This window comes from Protopterus annectens, chromosome 1.part2, assembly GCF_019279795.1.
Source record: "Protopterus annectens isolate FY-2018-M chromosome 1.part2, PAN1.0, whole genome shotgun sequence".
Taxonomy (NCBI): Eukaryota; Metazoa; Chordata; order Ceratodontiformes; family Protopteridae; genus Protopterus; species Protopterus annectens.
In genome coordinates, this window is record NC_056727.1 from 158,393,164 (window position 1) to 158,408,121 (window position 14,958).

General features: G+C 36.2%; 1 protein-coding gene across 3 annotated transcripts in view; it reads right to left on the reverse strand.

The window, feature by feature from the left end:
* The window catches only part of PPP1R21 (protein phosphatase 1 regulatory subunit 21), a 1,169,673-nt gene that overhangs the window by 786,579 nt on the left and 368,136 nt on the right, over positions 1–14,958 (reverse strand). The window lies entirely within an intron of this gene.

Below are 14,958 nucleotides of genomic sequence, written 5' to 3' on the forward strand. Positions count from 1 at the left end.
TCATACAAAGGGTCAGAAGCCATAGAAAGGGAATGTTCATTTGTGTATACACCTGCTATCTATACAGGAGAGGTGGAAATGGTCATATTGTTGTACCAGCTGAGTCAAGGGAGGACCCAGAGTGCTTAAAACATAAATTTAGAGAAACATGTAACCCCCCGACAAATGTTACAATGGAAAGGCCCTTACTTTACACAAGGGCTCAAAAGTCTGGTGAAGCTTTTGCAGCATATATAACTGACCTGAGAAATAAGGGTAAAATGTACAGATTTGATGATTTGAATGATGAGTTGATAAAAGACAGACTTGTGTGTGGTATTAAAGAAGATGTTATGAGAATAATTTTGCTTCGTGACAGTGATTCAACTTTGAGCAAGGCCATTGAGATTTGTCAGATATATGAGCTCACAGAAAGGCACACAAATATGCTTACAAATGAGAATAGCTCTAGAAGGTACAGTGATAAAGCTCATGCTGACAGTATGTAGTATGACAGGCCCAAGCACACGGCAGCAACTGTAACCCTTACAGCACTCACTGGTAAACCCCAAAGCTTTCAAGCACATTCCAGAGTTTGCACAGTCTCGGTGAAGCATAAGGGTGAGTCAGCAAACTGAAAGCATGGGCCCCAACTCAGTTTCACTGCCAACAGTCGTAACTGCGGTGGAAGTCATGAATCTAAAAGGGAAAAATGTTTAGCTTTTGGTCAGCAATGCCACAAATGCAATAAGTGGAATAATTTCAAAAGGTTTTGTAAATCAAAAGGCCCACATTCATTTAGTAAAAGGGAACATTTTAAGAAACAAGTTTATCAGTTAGAAAGCTGCAGCCCAGCTCTTTATGTTGATGATGTGTCAGTGCTTCATGAAACACAATGCAGTAGATTTAAGGGCAAAGAATGAAGTATTTTGTACTGTTCGGATAAATCGCAAACCCACAGAGCTCAAAGTTGATACAGGTTCCCAAGTGCAGTGTTATGTCAGCAGAAACATTCGCTAGAGTGTGCCATGGCGAAAGGCTTGATTTGGCAAGATGTGCGAAGCTTGTTGCTTATGGAGGTGAAGAAATTCAAACCAAAGTCTCAGTAGTACTTTCATGTTACTCTGGAAGATGCTACAACTTGTTATTCTATGCGGTCAAGAGGCACGTCCAGTCATTATTATGGCTCAGAGACAGTTTGAAAATAGGACTGCTTTCATTTAACAAGGAAGTCCACCACTTTAGCTTAAAAAAAACACTACTCTGATTTCGCCCAGTACATTTTTTCTACCTATGCTGATCTTGTGAAAACAAACTAGGCAAACTTCCAGTTGCGTACTCCATGAAGTTAGACCCAGAGGTCAGTCCAGTTATCAGGCCAGCACGTAAAGTTCCAATAGCCATGCAGGACAGAGTCAAGGCTGAGTTAGATAAAATGGTGCGACAAGGTGTGATTTGTCCAACTGAATGGCTTATCTTTCATGGTGGTAGCGCATAAGAAAAGCTCAGATGACATCAGAATATGTACTGATCTACGAGATTTGAACACCGAGAACTCTTAACTAAACTGAAATGCAGTATGCGTAGATCAAGAAAGAGCTTTTGGCAATTGTGTTTGCATGTTCGAAGTTCCATGAGTATGTTTATGGTAGACCTATCCAGATTGAAACAGACCACCAGCCTTTAGTCGCTATCTTGAGAAAGCCTATGCATTCAGCTCCAGCCGGACTGCAACACATGATGCTGAGATTGCAGAAGTGTAATTTAAATCTCGTCTTGTTATCCAGATCACCCAGAAACACCACAGAACAGCATGAGAATGAGAACCTTGACTTTGAAGTCATAGAAGTGAGAAATTTTTCTTCCACACAACTTGATGAATTGAGAGATCACACAGCCACAGATCCAGTTTTATAGAGGCTCAACCACTTTATTTATCAAGGATGGCCGTCAAAGCAATTTAATTTACCTCTAGAAGAGCAACCTTATCTTCCATACAGAGATGAGATTCTGTTTGACAAAGATATCATTATGAAAGGCCAAAATGTAATTGTTCCAAAGTCCTTACAACCAGAGTTCATTACTATCTTGCATCATGGTCACCCAGGAGCCAATTCTACCAAAAGAAGGGTGAGAGAGCTAATATTTTGGTCTTCTGTGTCACAAGACATTGACAGAGCACTTTCATCTTGTTAAGTGTGTAACAGTACTAAGCCACATCAACAGAAAAAACACTTCAGCTAAACCAGATTCCGGAACTACCTTGGTCGACAGTAGCCAACAACATCTTTGAGTGGACTGGTCAAAATTACTTTGATGTTAGTAGACTCTTACTCCAATTAGTTTGAGATTGACTTACTTCCTAACCTAGCATCCAGTACAGTCATTACTAAGATGAAGCGTCATTTTGCAGTACATGGTGGTAGTCCGTACAAAGTTATTTCTGACAATGGCACGCAGTTTACAAGCTAACAATTCAAAAGATTTGCTGAAGAATGGGACTTTACTCATGTCACAAGTAGCCCCGAGTACCCACAATCAAATGGTTTGGCAGAACATGCAGTTCAAATTGCAAAACAGTTACTAGAGAAGTCAAAACGAGATAACAGTGATATTTTCCTGAATCTCTTGATCACAGAAATGTTCCTCATGATAAACATCTTCGTTCACCTGCGCAGAGACTTCTGTCGAGACAAACCAGAACCACATTACCAATCAGTAGTCAATTGTTGGTTCCATTTGTCAAGAACAACAGGTCAGTGAAAACCAATCTGTTGAAGAAGCATTTAACCCAAAAGTTCTACTATGATAAAACAAGCAAACCGCTCAATCCATTACGAGAAGAAGTGGTAAGGATGCAAACGTCCAGAGATTATGATCGAATTGGTGTCATGAAGAGTTTTTGCCCAGAGCCTAGATCATACACTGTGGAATCAGAAGGAGCAGACTTAAGGCAGAATTGGAAGCATTTGATACCGGTGTCTGAGCCTATACCACAGCACATAGCCTGTGAGAAAGACTATCTCAGAGTGAGTTGTACGTTGTTCCAATTCCAGAGGACATTCCCATTCCTGTGAGGAATCCAGAAGTTCCTGATACAAGTTGTTCACTGAGGACAGACAGTCTCTATTGCTAAATTTGGTCCAGACTGTTAGGTTACAAGATATGGTCGCATCTCTAAACTCTGCAACAGATACAAAGTAACTTGGACATGAACACTGTGTTTTGTTTCTAATAGCTATAATAATGCATGTCTAACTCTAATGTTGTTTTTACAAAGGGCAATCTTTTTAAGAGGGAGGATGTAGATCAATGTGTGTGTATGTACCTTTAAGAAGCTATCCAAGGGCTTGTACAAGTGTATAAATACTGAGCATGTGTGAGCTTGACTGCCATTGTGTAGTCAGCTGTTGGGATGTAAGCATGTATATATGTATGTAAGGTCTGTCTGTTAACCAGTCTGTTTATATTTTATGATGCTGCTATCCATTCTTATGCGTTTCTGTGTATTAAAGCATCTAAACGAAATTCCCCGCCTGCTTGTCATCTATGTTACAGAAGGACAAGCGACAATTACCTTATTATATTTCTGGTAATGTTCACTAATTTTAGCACAGTGACTGGCTTGTAAAATAAACATGTTTAATATGCAATTGTTAGGGGGTTATAGGTCTAGCACACTCACCATTATTTGCTGTCTTTGCTAGGATGAATTCAACACCATCAATTAAAAAAATAATGAAAAGGTTTCCATTTTCTTTTCACAAATACTAGACTAAAGCACCAGAAAACATGCTGCTATTTACCACTCCTAAAGAACAAATGACATAACCAAGTTACTTGTCAAGGGAAACCTGCGGATTCACCAACAGTTTTAAGGTATGCAGGGCAATTTTCTTTAGACACAGACTGATAAGCACTTCTAATGCAGAAATAGCAGCATGAGGGGGCATGTCCTATCCACCAGGGGAACACAAGCAGTGCAAAAAAATACCTGGAAAAGCATGGATAAAGGCAAATAAATCCAATTTATTGGTTGTCTTTCTGCCAACAGCCCTCTGTGATGACAAATGCATACAATACACTAACCTGTGTTAACTAATTACTGTGAGGTATGGAGTGTTCAGAAAATTCTCCAGTTATCTTCCGTCCATATTTTTAGCATCCGGATTTAAAATAACTGCATAAGACTATCTGATAAATGATTTTCTAATAAATTTACCTCTCAGATTATTTGTTACAGCTGCTACTAAGCTATGACTAAAATACTAAGAATTTGGCATAAAATGCAGATCCTATTCTTCCTGTCTAGCATTTAAATGTAAAGATGCAATCAATGTTAACTAACTACCACCTATTATGAAATATAAACTTCGGACTCGACACGACTTTATAATGAAAGACAAAAAAGTTTATTTGTGGTAAGCTTCACCTTCTTCCTGTCCACGCTTCTTCAGACCATAAAACAACTCAGTAAAACAAACTGCTTTATACAAAGGGCTCTCCTACAATTAATCAATTAAATTAACAAATTACATATTCATTAAGTCAAAGATTAATTAATGTTTAAAGACAACTGCAGTTAAAAAAGAAGTAACAATAGTTGAAAACATAGTGGAAGGCATAATTCTAAAGTACTTTCTTACCAAAGAAATACATGTTTTGCAGACCAAAACAATATTTAAGCTTCCTTTTTAAAGAGGTTATAATCACAGTTTTCTAAGCTAAAATATTTCATTAAACATATATATTCAAACATATATTTATAGAAGTGAATCTGTGTGTATGTCCTATTTTAAAATTTCAGTTAAAAGTACTAAACTACACATTTAAGCTAAACTAATGTCCTGATCAAAAATATAAAACAATATATTTAATAAATCAACGTACTAAAATGTTTTATAAGAGTCTGAACTTTAAGTTATGTCTATATGTAGTTTTTATGGAGTTTTTTACACTTCATTGCAACATATTTATGAAATTATCAACAGAATATAAACTGCAAAAGAAAAAGAAAAATAGAAAAATGGAAAAAACAAAAAGCTGAAAAAGATCTGAAGGGAAGGTGGGATAGGAAGAAGAAGGGAAGGAAGGGGGAGGAGGGGAGGGGGTTTAAAGTCAGAAAAGCAGAAAAATGAATGAGATCTTAGGTGAAACTCATAGATCAGACAATTTAAGACAATAAATGAGTAAATAAAAACACTTTTTCTAAACTATTACAGTGCTGCTACTTTGTTATAAGCTAAATAAATTAATTTAATTCATTGGTCCAAATGCATAGATATAAGTTAAATCACATATAAATGCTTGAAAGGCCATGTTAAAAAAACGTTAAAAACATTATAAAAATCTAGCATATTACCTAATGCATTGAGATAATCATTGATAGAAACATAAAGGTTCAAACCTGGGTAGTAATGCCCTTTTAATCTAAAAATCCATTTTAATTCTTTAAGTTCTAACAAATTGATATAGTCCCCTCCCCTAAAGTTTGGTTCAACTATTTCCAAGACTCTGAATACAAAGGAATGTCCAGGACAACTTTGTACATGTTTAACCAAGCGTTCAGTTCATTCTGTTTCTTGATGTCATAGATGTGGTTATACATCCTATTTTAAGTTTTCTTTTAGTCAAACCAACATAAAATGCTGAGCATTTTACACAAGTCTAAATATAAATCAAGCCTGAGCTATCACAAGTGGCTGAAAACCTTGGTTTGAAAACATACTTAGTTTCAGGGTGTATAAAGATTTGCTCATTAATAAATTTACAATAACTACATCTATGGCAGGGATAAGTGCCTACATTTTCAGTAAGAACTTGTTCAGTTCTGCTGGATCTGTCACATAGCATTCTTTTAAGACTTTTATTGCTCCTATAAACAAAATGAGGTGTTGCACCTACCAGTTGTTGTGTATAATGGTCAGATACTAGCACTTTCCAATTATTATTGATTATTGTCCTGATATTTATATTGTCATTGGTGTATGTGGTAAAGAAGCTCAGTATTCCTTTCATATTAGTTGAGTTTCTAAGTTCTGTATGATGCTTAGATTTATTCATTAGGGTAAGGTTGTATCTCTTTCTTCTTTTAAAACCTGTGACCTAATATCTTTTACCATACTTTCTTCATATTTCCTTTCAATGAAGATTTTTCTAAAATGTCTGCTTCACGGGATAAGTCATCTTTATTTTTACAGATTTTAGATATTCTAAGGAACTGACTTCTAACTATCCCTTTGAAAACATGGCGGTGCATACTATCATAACACAAAATAGAGTTTCTCCAGCAGGCTTTCCTAAATAAGGTTGAACTTAACCTGCCATTGTTTATACTAAGGCATACATCTAGAAAGTTTACTGACTCATATGACATGTAAGCTGAAAATTTTAAGTATGTTGTGGTGGTTTCCAGGTAATTTTAAATTCTAGAAACTCTTCTCTTGAGCCATCCCAAACCAAAAGGATGTAAGATCCAAAAAACGAGTAAGCCAAAATTTTCTTAAAAATGTGAGAGTAAAATGAAGTCTCTTTCCACTTGTGCATCACTAGGTTAGCATAAGTGTTTAGCTAGGGTGGTGCATGGCTACCCCTGATGTTCTGCAAGTGGTACATCCCTCAAAACAAAACACATTATTATAGAGGACCAGGTCTAACAGTTGACAAATAAGGATAATATCATTGTTTTTTAGATGTGTACATGTAGATAAGAATTCTCTCACTGCTTGAACTCCTTCCATATTGGGTATAGACGTGAAAAGACTAGTTACATCTAATGTGACTAGTAAATGCTGTCCTTTAACCAGTTCTTTATCTAAGGATTCTAACGATTCCAGAAGATGGTAGGTGTCTTTTAAAATGTTCGAAATTTTATTTACTATGGGTCTTAGAGTTTTCTCTAGGTATACTGACACCTTTTCATCCTTCACTAGCTACAATTGGTCTAATGGGGGTATAACCCCTTTGTGCATTTTTGGCAAACCTTTTATAGCAGGTAGAAACGGTTTTTCAATAATAAAATAATTACACAGTTTCCATTCCATTTTTCTTTTGCAGTTTATATTCTGTTGATAATTTCATAAATATGTTGCAATGAAGTGTAAAAAACTCCATAAAAACTACATATAGACATAACTTAAAGTTCAGACTCTTATAAAACATTTTAGTACGTTGATTTATTAAATATATTGTTTTATATTTTTGATCAGGACATTAGTTTAGCTTAAATGTGTAGTTTAGTACTTTTAACTGAAATTTTAAAATAGGACATACACACAGATTCACTTCTATAAATATATGTTTGAATATATATGTTTAATGAAATATTTTAGCTTAGAAAACTGTGATTATAACCTCTTTAAAAGGAAGCTTAAATATTGTTTTGGTCTGCAAAACATGTATTTCTTTGGTAAGAAAGTACTTTAGAATTATGCCTTCCACTATGTTTTCAACTATTGTTACTTCTTTTTAACTGCAGTTGTCTTTAAACATTAATTAATCTTTGACTTAATGAATATGTAATTTGTTAATTTAATTGATTAATTGTAGGAGAGCCCTTTGTATAAAGCAGTTTGTTTTACTGAGTTGTTTTATGGTCTGAAGAAGCGTACAGGAAGGTGTAAAACAAAACCACAAATACAAAAAACTTTTTGTCTTTCATTATAAAGTCGTGTCGAGTCCGAAGTTTATATTTCATAATATTTCTGTCTGCTGTTAACTACGGCCTCTTAGTTGTGGTGGATTTTATCTTTCTATAACTACCACCTATGTGAACATGAGCAGACTGCTTACAATAGACAGCACTTAGCTACAATTACTTTCAGACCACTATGTCAGCAACGCACAAAGCTCATCTTTAACTATTAGCATTCTTCTATACCCATCATTTGTTAACCAGGTAAGGAGACTGATCCATACTTCATCTCCAGTCACAACCAGACCCACAGGGATGGCTATACTGAAATAAATCAAAACAGCTAAATGTCAATGTTGCTAATGTAAACCACAAAAGGATGACATTAACATAGTTGATAAGTTGCATTGTATGTACAGATCAACAACCTTGCAGCATGCAATTAAAAACTAAAAAAAAAAAAAAAAAATTAAAAACAATGTTTTTTTGCAGGGGCAAGCCCCTTCCCCCTGTACCCCCTGCTAATTAGATATTTATTTACTGACATTTGATTACCATTACCACAAAGACTGACTGGGTATGAGTCTATGTTCAAAACTTTTTAAGCATAATAATTTTACAGGCTTTAAAAATAAAACAATACACCAAATTAAACATACTATGAAAACATTAGTTAAGAATACATACAAGTTATATGACAATCATTGAATAGAGAAATTTTAGCCAGTTTATAGAGAAATTAAAGGTAAGTTAGTACAATACTGACAGGAATTGCAATACAAAGTGAGAGAAAAGCCAGCTTATGGTAAGGAAGTGAGAGAAGGGAGAGTAAGGAAATGTAATGTATGAATCTGTATTTGTCTACATATAGGGATATAGTATATCCTGGTGTTGAGCAAGAACAGAACCAGCTTTTGGCTAGGAAGTCTTTCAGAATGTTTTTGAAGGATGGGAGGGAGGTACTGACCTGATGGATAGAGATAAGGAGTTCCCGGCCTTAGCAATATGGTACAAGTACAGACAATGCCCAGCAGATTTGATAGGTTTGTGGACAGACAGGAGTTTTTGATCAATGGATCACAATGACTAAGAATATAGTTGCGTAGAATGTTATTTAGTGCTGGACAAGCAGATGGATTCTGGATAACTTTACAGGTGGCAAGAAGCTGTGTATATGCTAGTTCTAAGCAATTTAGGCTTTTTAGTGCTATACAGTGGTGGCGTCTCACAACATAGTGCAGAGTGCTCTGCCTTCTGCATACTCTTCTGATTAAAATAAACTTCAAGGATGTTGCAGTTGGGGGAAAGAAAATTCCTCCATTTGGCAATAAGTTTGAATAAACAGCATCTGAGGACATGTGTAAGATCATAAATAATGTACACTCCTGCCCTACTTCACAGCTGTGTGAAGGCACTCAGTATAACTGAAGAGTTTTTGAAAGAGATCTTAGCTGGGTAGCAGCCAATAACATCTGGAATTAATCCACCTTCACCTTATGAAGCAATAATGTATCTGGCAAATGTGAATACCTCCCTTTCCTTTTCTAGGAGACCTGCTTCTTCAAATAGACTATAAAACACAAAAAGGTATCAAAAAATATATTCACTAAAATATTACATCCAATTTATTTACTCATTTGTTCAACAGGCCTTTTTAGTCATGACATGGATCAATGAGCAGTACTAACATTACAATCATGACATTTAAATCACTTTCATTGCATTACATTAATAGTTTGTTAAACAAACCGAGAAGAGATGACTGATGAACATTACAAGCTTACATTTAAATCATTTTCATTACACTAATTGCTGATGTTGCATGAATACAATCAACAGATAAAACAGCTATGCAGTGGTATTGATGGGTATGGGTGCAACGGAAATAGACAAATATAATATAAACATTAACACAGTAACATAACAATATTATATACAGATATACAATATAATTTATGTACACAAAAAACATTACTTTTGCATTAACCAGAATCACAAAAACAGGTGGATTTAGCCTCATTCTGCAAACTGTTCTTCATGGGATCTTAGACCAGCAACTACAGGGCCAGTTATCCTTGGGGTAAAAACTTGCATGCGCACACATGCACTATACATGCACAAACATACATTTTATGTACATATATCTATATATAGATACACATTTCTTTCTAATTGTATGTATGTATGTGTGTGTATATCTATATATATATCTATATATATATATATATATATATATATATATATATATATATATATATATATATATTTATCATTTGTTTACTTGGAAAGTCAGACTTGGAACAAAGCCAATTTTCAGTGGAGGCCCGGGGAGAAATGCTCCAAACGCATGTCTTTGTAGTGTGGGAGGAAACCGGAGCACTTGGAGGAAACCCACACGAATGCAGGGAGGACATGCAGACTTTGCACAGAAAGCGCCCCAGCCAAGAATCGAACTGGAGAAGCTCTTTCTGTGAGGCGACAACATTACCGCTGCACCACTGTGCCATCAGTGGATAAAATACAATGAAACTGGAAATGATAAGCATGGTCCAACATATACATTCAATAATCTCATAGCAGGGCAGTTGCTGAGAACATCGAGACTACATACAGAAGAATGTAGATATGAACAAGTGACTGAAAATCTAGTAAGCAATATGTATTACAGAGGTTATTCAGTGAAAGCAGTCCAAGAAAAAATACAAAGCATAAAATGCCTTAGACAGAGCAAAGGGAAACCATCTTTCAATAGGGAGCTGAATGAAAAAAAAAAAACTACTAATGAGAACCAGAATAAAAGAGATAAAGAAGTTAAACTAACTCTAACACATAGCAATATTGGAGGAGTATGTGATGTTATACAGCATAACTGAAACATTTTTTCATGTGAAGAACTGCAGAAAATAGTGGGTAACAAACCATGTTTTGCAATCAAGAATGCTAAATCGTTAAAATGTAGACTCAGCTATGGTCAAAGAGATGGCCACACAGAACTATATCCTGTATTAAGTAAAGAAGGCATCTAACCCTGTAATGGCTGCATGGTATGTAAATTTATACATACTGTCAACAGATTTCAACATCCAATAACAGGGAGAATATATACATTGAGAAGATATGGCAATTGCTGTACGAAGAATATTGTTTATTTAGCATCTTGCCAAAAATGCAAAGGATTTTATATGGGCAAAAGCAACAGAACTTTGAAAGAGCACATGATACAACATCTTAGTGATACAAGATGTGGTAAACAGACTAATGGGCTGGTTAAACATTTGATATCCAACCCCAGACACTTTCTTATTTATGGTGCTACAATTAGTGAATGAAAGCCCAAGGGGAGGGAATTTGACAAATAAAACTGAATAGCTGAACTTCACTGGATAATAACGATGCAAGCAGAGAAAGAGCCAGGACTTAAATGTTTCATTGAAGCCAGCATTGAAAGGGTGGAAGCTGCTATGCTAATTGGCTCCATTTGATATGAATGAGTTTAAAACCCAGAGTTTTTAAGTGTTTTTAAAGAAGGGCAAGTCCGAAAGTCACCCTGCTAGACAAGGGTCCAGGGAAGTAAATAGTGTGGGAAGAAATAGCCAAGGAATTGTTACGGCTAGGCTTGTATAAGCCCTAGGGCCGACAGCCTAGTACCAACCTATGAACCTAAGAAAGTGCTCAACTTTTAATAAATCTGATTTTTATGCCATGGACCATGGTTATCATTTCCGGTTTCAGTGAATTTGGAAAAATATTGCTTCTGGGAAAGATATTTAGTCCATGTTTGTGTGTTTTTGTGATACACACACACACACACATATATATATATATATATATATATATATATATATATATATATATATATGGGTCTACTTCAGAAAATTGTAATACCACATTATCAAATAACATTTCATCGAGATGAGTTTGCCGAAAGTGCACTTCATCGAAATATAAACAAAATTACAAAACATCGAACCACAGAACAGCAAAGCCAGATATCCCTAACCAACTCAACAATTAAAAATACACAAAACAGCAACCTAAACTCTCCAGTTAACAACAGTAATAAATAACTCACCCTACACTGCAAGTTCAACATCCACTGCTGCCTTTTCCCATAATTCTACACCACCTTAAAGGAAAAGAATTCCAGCACATAATCGAAATAAAATTAAAACTATTTCTCTGTACTTCTCCCCTGCACCATGTGGGGGACTCCAACCCCCACACCCACCTACATTAAATATACCAACTCCAAGATAGCACTACCACAAAGAGAATGGTATATTTTTACAGGTATGTTACCATTGCTGCTACTGCCTACACTTCAGTAACCTGTATTCAATGTAACAAAGTTTGATGTTTTATAATTTCGATCATGTGCACTTTCTGCAAACTAGTCTCGAAGACATGTAATTCGATAATGTGGTATTTCAATTTTCTGGAGTAGACCCATACATCTAATGAGAGGGAGGATAGAGGAATGGTGAGGATGCAAGGAGCAGAGGTGGCGAAGGTGGATGAGTTTAAATACTTGGGGTCAATAGTTCAGGGTAACGGTGAGTGTGGAAGAGAGGTGAAGAAGAGAGTACAGGCAGGCTGGAGTGGGTGGAGAAGAGTGTCAGTGATTTGTGACAGACGAGTACCTGTAAGAGTGAAAGGGAAGGTCTACAAGAGGGTAGTGAGACCAGCTATGTTATATGGGTTGGAGACAGTGGCATTGACAAAAAGGCAGGAGTTTGAGGTGGATGTGGCAGAGTTAAAGATGTTAAGATTTGCACTGGGTGTGACGAGTGGACAGGATTAAGTATATTAGAGGGACAGCCCAAGTTGGAAGGTTTGGAGACAAAGCCAGAGAGGCAAGATAACGTTGGTTTAGACATGTGCTGAGAAGGGATGCAGAGTACATTGGGAAAAAGATGCTAAGGATGAAGCTACCAGGTAACAGGAAAAGAGGAAGGCCTAAAATAAGGTTTATGGATGTGGTGAGAGAGGACATGCAGGTGGTTGGTGTGACAGAGCAAGATGCAGAGGACAGGAAGAAATGGAAGCAGGTGATCCGCTGTGGTGACCCCTAATGGGAACAGCCGAAAGAAGATGATGATATATATATATATATATATATATAAATATATATATATATATATATATATATATATATACACACACACACATACACACATATATATAGGTTCAGAGATGTGTACTAGGCTAATGGCCCTGGAGCCTTGCCCATTGAATTACCCTGGTATTGTGCCACCCGACTTTAATTCCCAGTGCCTCTGTCGAGTAAAAACACTGGAGTGATCTCTGGGGTGAATTTTCTATTTCCCATCCACTCATCAAGATTTCTCTTGAAGAGGGCCAGTGAGGTGCTCCGCTTGACATATATGGGAAGTCTATTCCATAGCATGGGGAGTCTCTGGGTTATGAACCTAGATACACACACACACACACACACACATATATATATATATATATATATATATATATATATATATATATATATATAAATAAAAGACAATATTTCACTACATTTCTGATTTACTAAATCAGCATACACTTAATTGACCACAAATGGTTGAAACTATTTAAAAAAAAAAAAAAAAAAATCAGAAACAACATTTTATTAAGAGGCAATCCCTGTACACCCAACCATGTGGGGCAGTTACACCCCCCCACACCTTCTGCTAATTATTTTTACTAACTCTGCTGGATCACTACACAGTGGAGAGGGGAATGGCACTCTTTTCCCACTGTTTTGCAATCCAGCAAAAAAAAAAATGCTGGCATCCTGTGATGAACCTGTAGAAATCAAACCCTGGACCACACGAAGCAGCTCAATAAATGCTCACAGCCTTAACCCTCCATCTTACCTGCCAGACATAACAAATCTGTCATATTTGAAAGTGAAAAAAACACAAGTCACATGCTTCCACACTGATAACTAAAACTCTTACTGGCAAGCACTCTCTGACAGTCCCTTCCACTGCAAAAGACAAGTCAGACTTCATATTTGTATATACATGAAAGCCACAAGTGCCCCATTAAAGCAGCTTTAGTTTACGTTGTCTCTGGTTCTTTAATTAAAGAAAAAAAAAACTAAATTACATTTGATGAATACTTATAGCAAACAACGAGTTGGGAAACTGAAAATCCAAAATAACCCATTTCACCCATGGGTTGGCAAAATTGCAAGAAAGATGTACTACAAAACACAATAAAATACAAAATAGTGACATACAAAGTGCACAGCACAGAAATACATGCTAAGATTTTTAAAGCTATGAGCCAGTTTGAACAACAGCAAAGTATACTACCAGGTCTCTTGTACAGGCCAATGCTGAACAAAAAAAAAATGTACAGTGTATTAGAGGCACAGAGAGTACTGCTACCATCTCACAGCAAGATGTTTGTGGTTTAGATTAAAGGCCAGAGAACATTTTGGTGCAGAGTCTGCATTGTCCCTGAAATCATGAGGGTTTTCTCTGGGTGCTCAGGTTTCCTCTCACCCAAAGACATGCAGTAGGTGAGCTAGCATTTTACAAAGTGTCTGTAGGTATGCAAGTAATGTGAGAGTAAGTAAAAGTGTGCATTCTGCCACAGACCAGTGCTCTGTCCAGAATGTGTTTGAAATGCCATGTATTCATAACCTTCTGGGATAGGCACCAGCATTCCTACAATCTCTGCAAGGTACAATTAGATTATCAGAAAATACATGGGTAAAATCAAGCATAATTATAATACGGGCACAAAAAATACGGCTATTATAACCGCAATCAGATTCAAACATTTGTGAAACCCACCACCAAATGTAAGTCAGAATTTTTTAGAAGTATAAATGTAACATACAAACCAAAAATGAATAAAGTAGGATATGCATAAACTGAAAAAAAACGAAGGACAGATTGGTATGTAGTTAAGCACTTATTATCTCATCCTTCAATCAGGAAGGTGGAAACCAAGTGGAAAAAGCATACAAGGGGAGGTACAAAAATTAGTTTAAGGTCTTTTTCTCCAAATGTGTGATAACCATCAGCTTCCCTGCCATGCTACCCAGAAGTTTAAGACCATTCTGCTTAGCTTTAATTTGCTAGCACTAGCAGGTGTCGTGGACTAACCTACATCTTGGTTACATTGAACTGGGGAAGGAGGAAGAAACACTACATGATCTGGGTTATTGCTTTTTTTCAGCAACTACTGTGAGAAATACAAAAATGTACAGACTACAGTATACAAGAGTGTCTTGCATTGTCAGGTTACAGTCTGTTACTGACTTACCAAGAAAACATTATAAAGTGCTTACTGTAGTTAAAATACATGGGAAGCTTTATCAGTATCTTTTTTCCCCA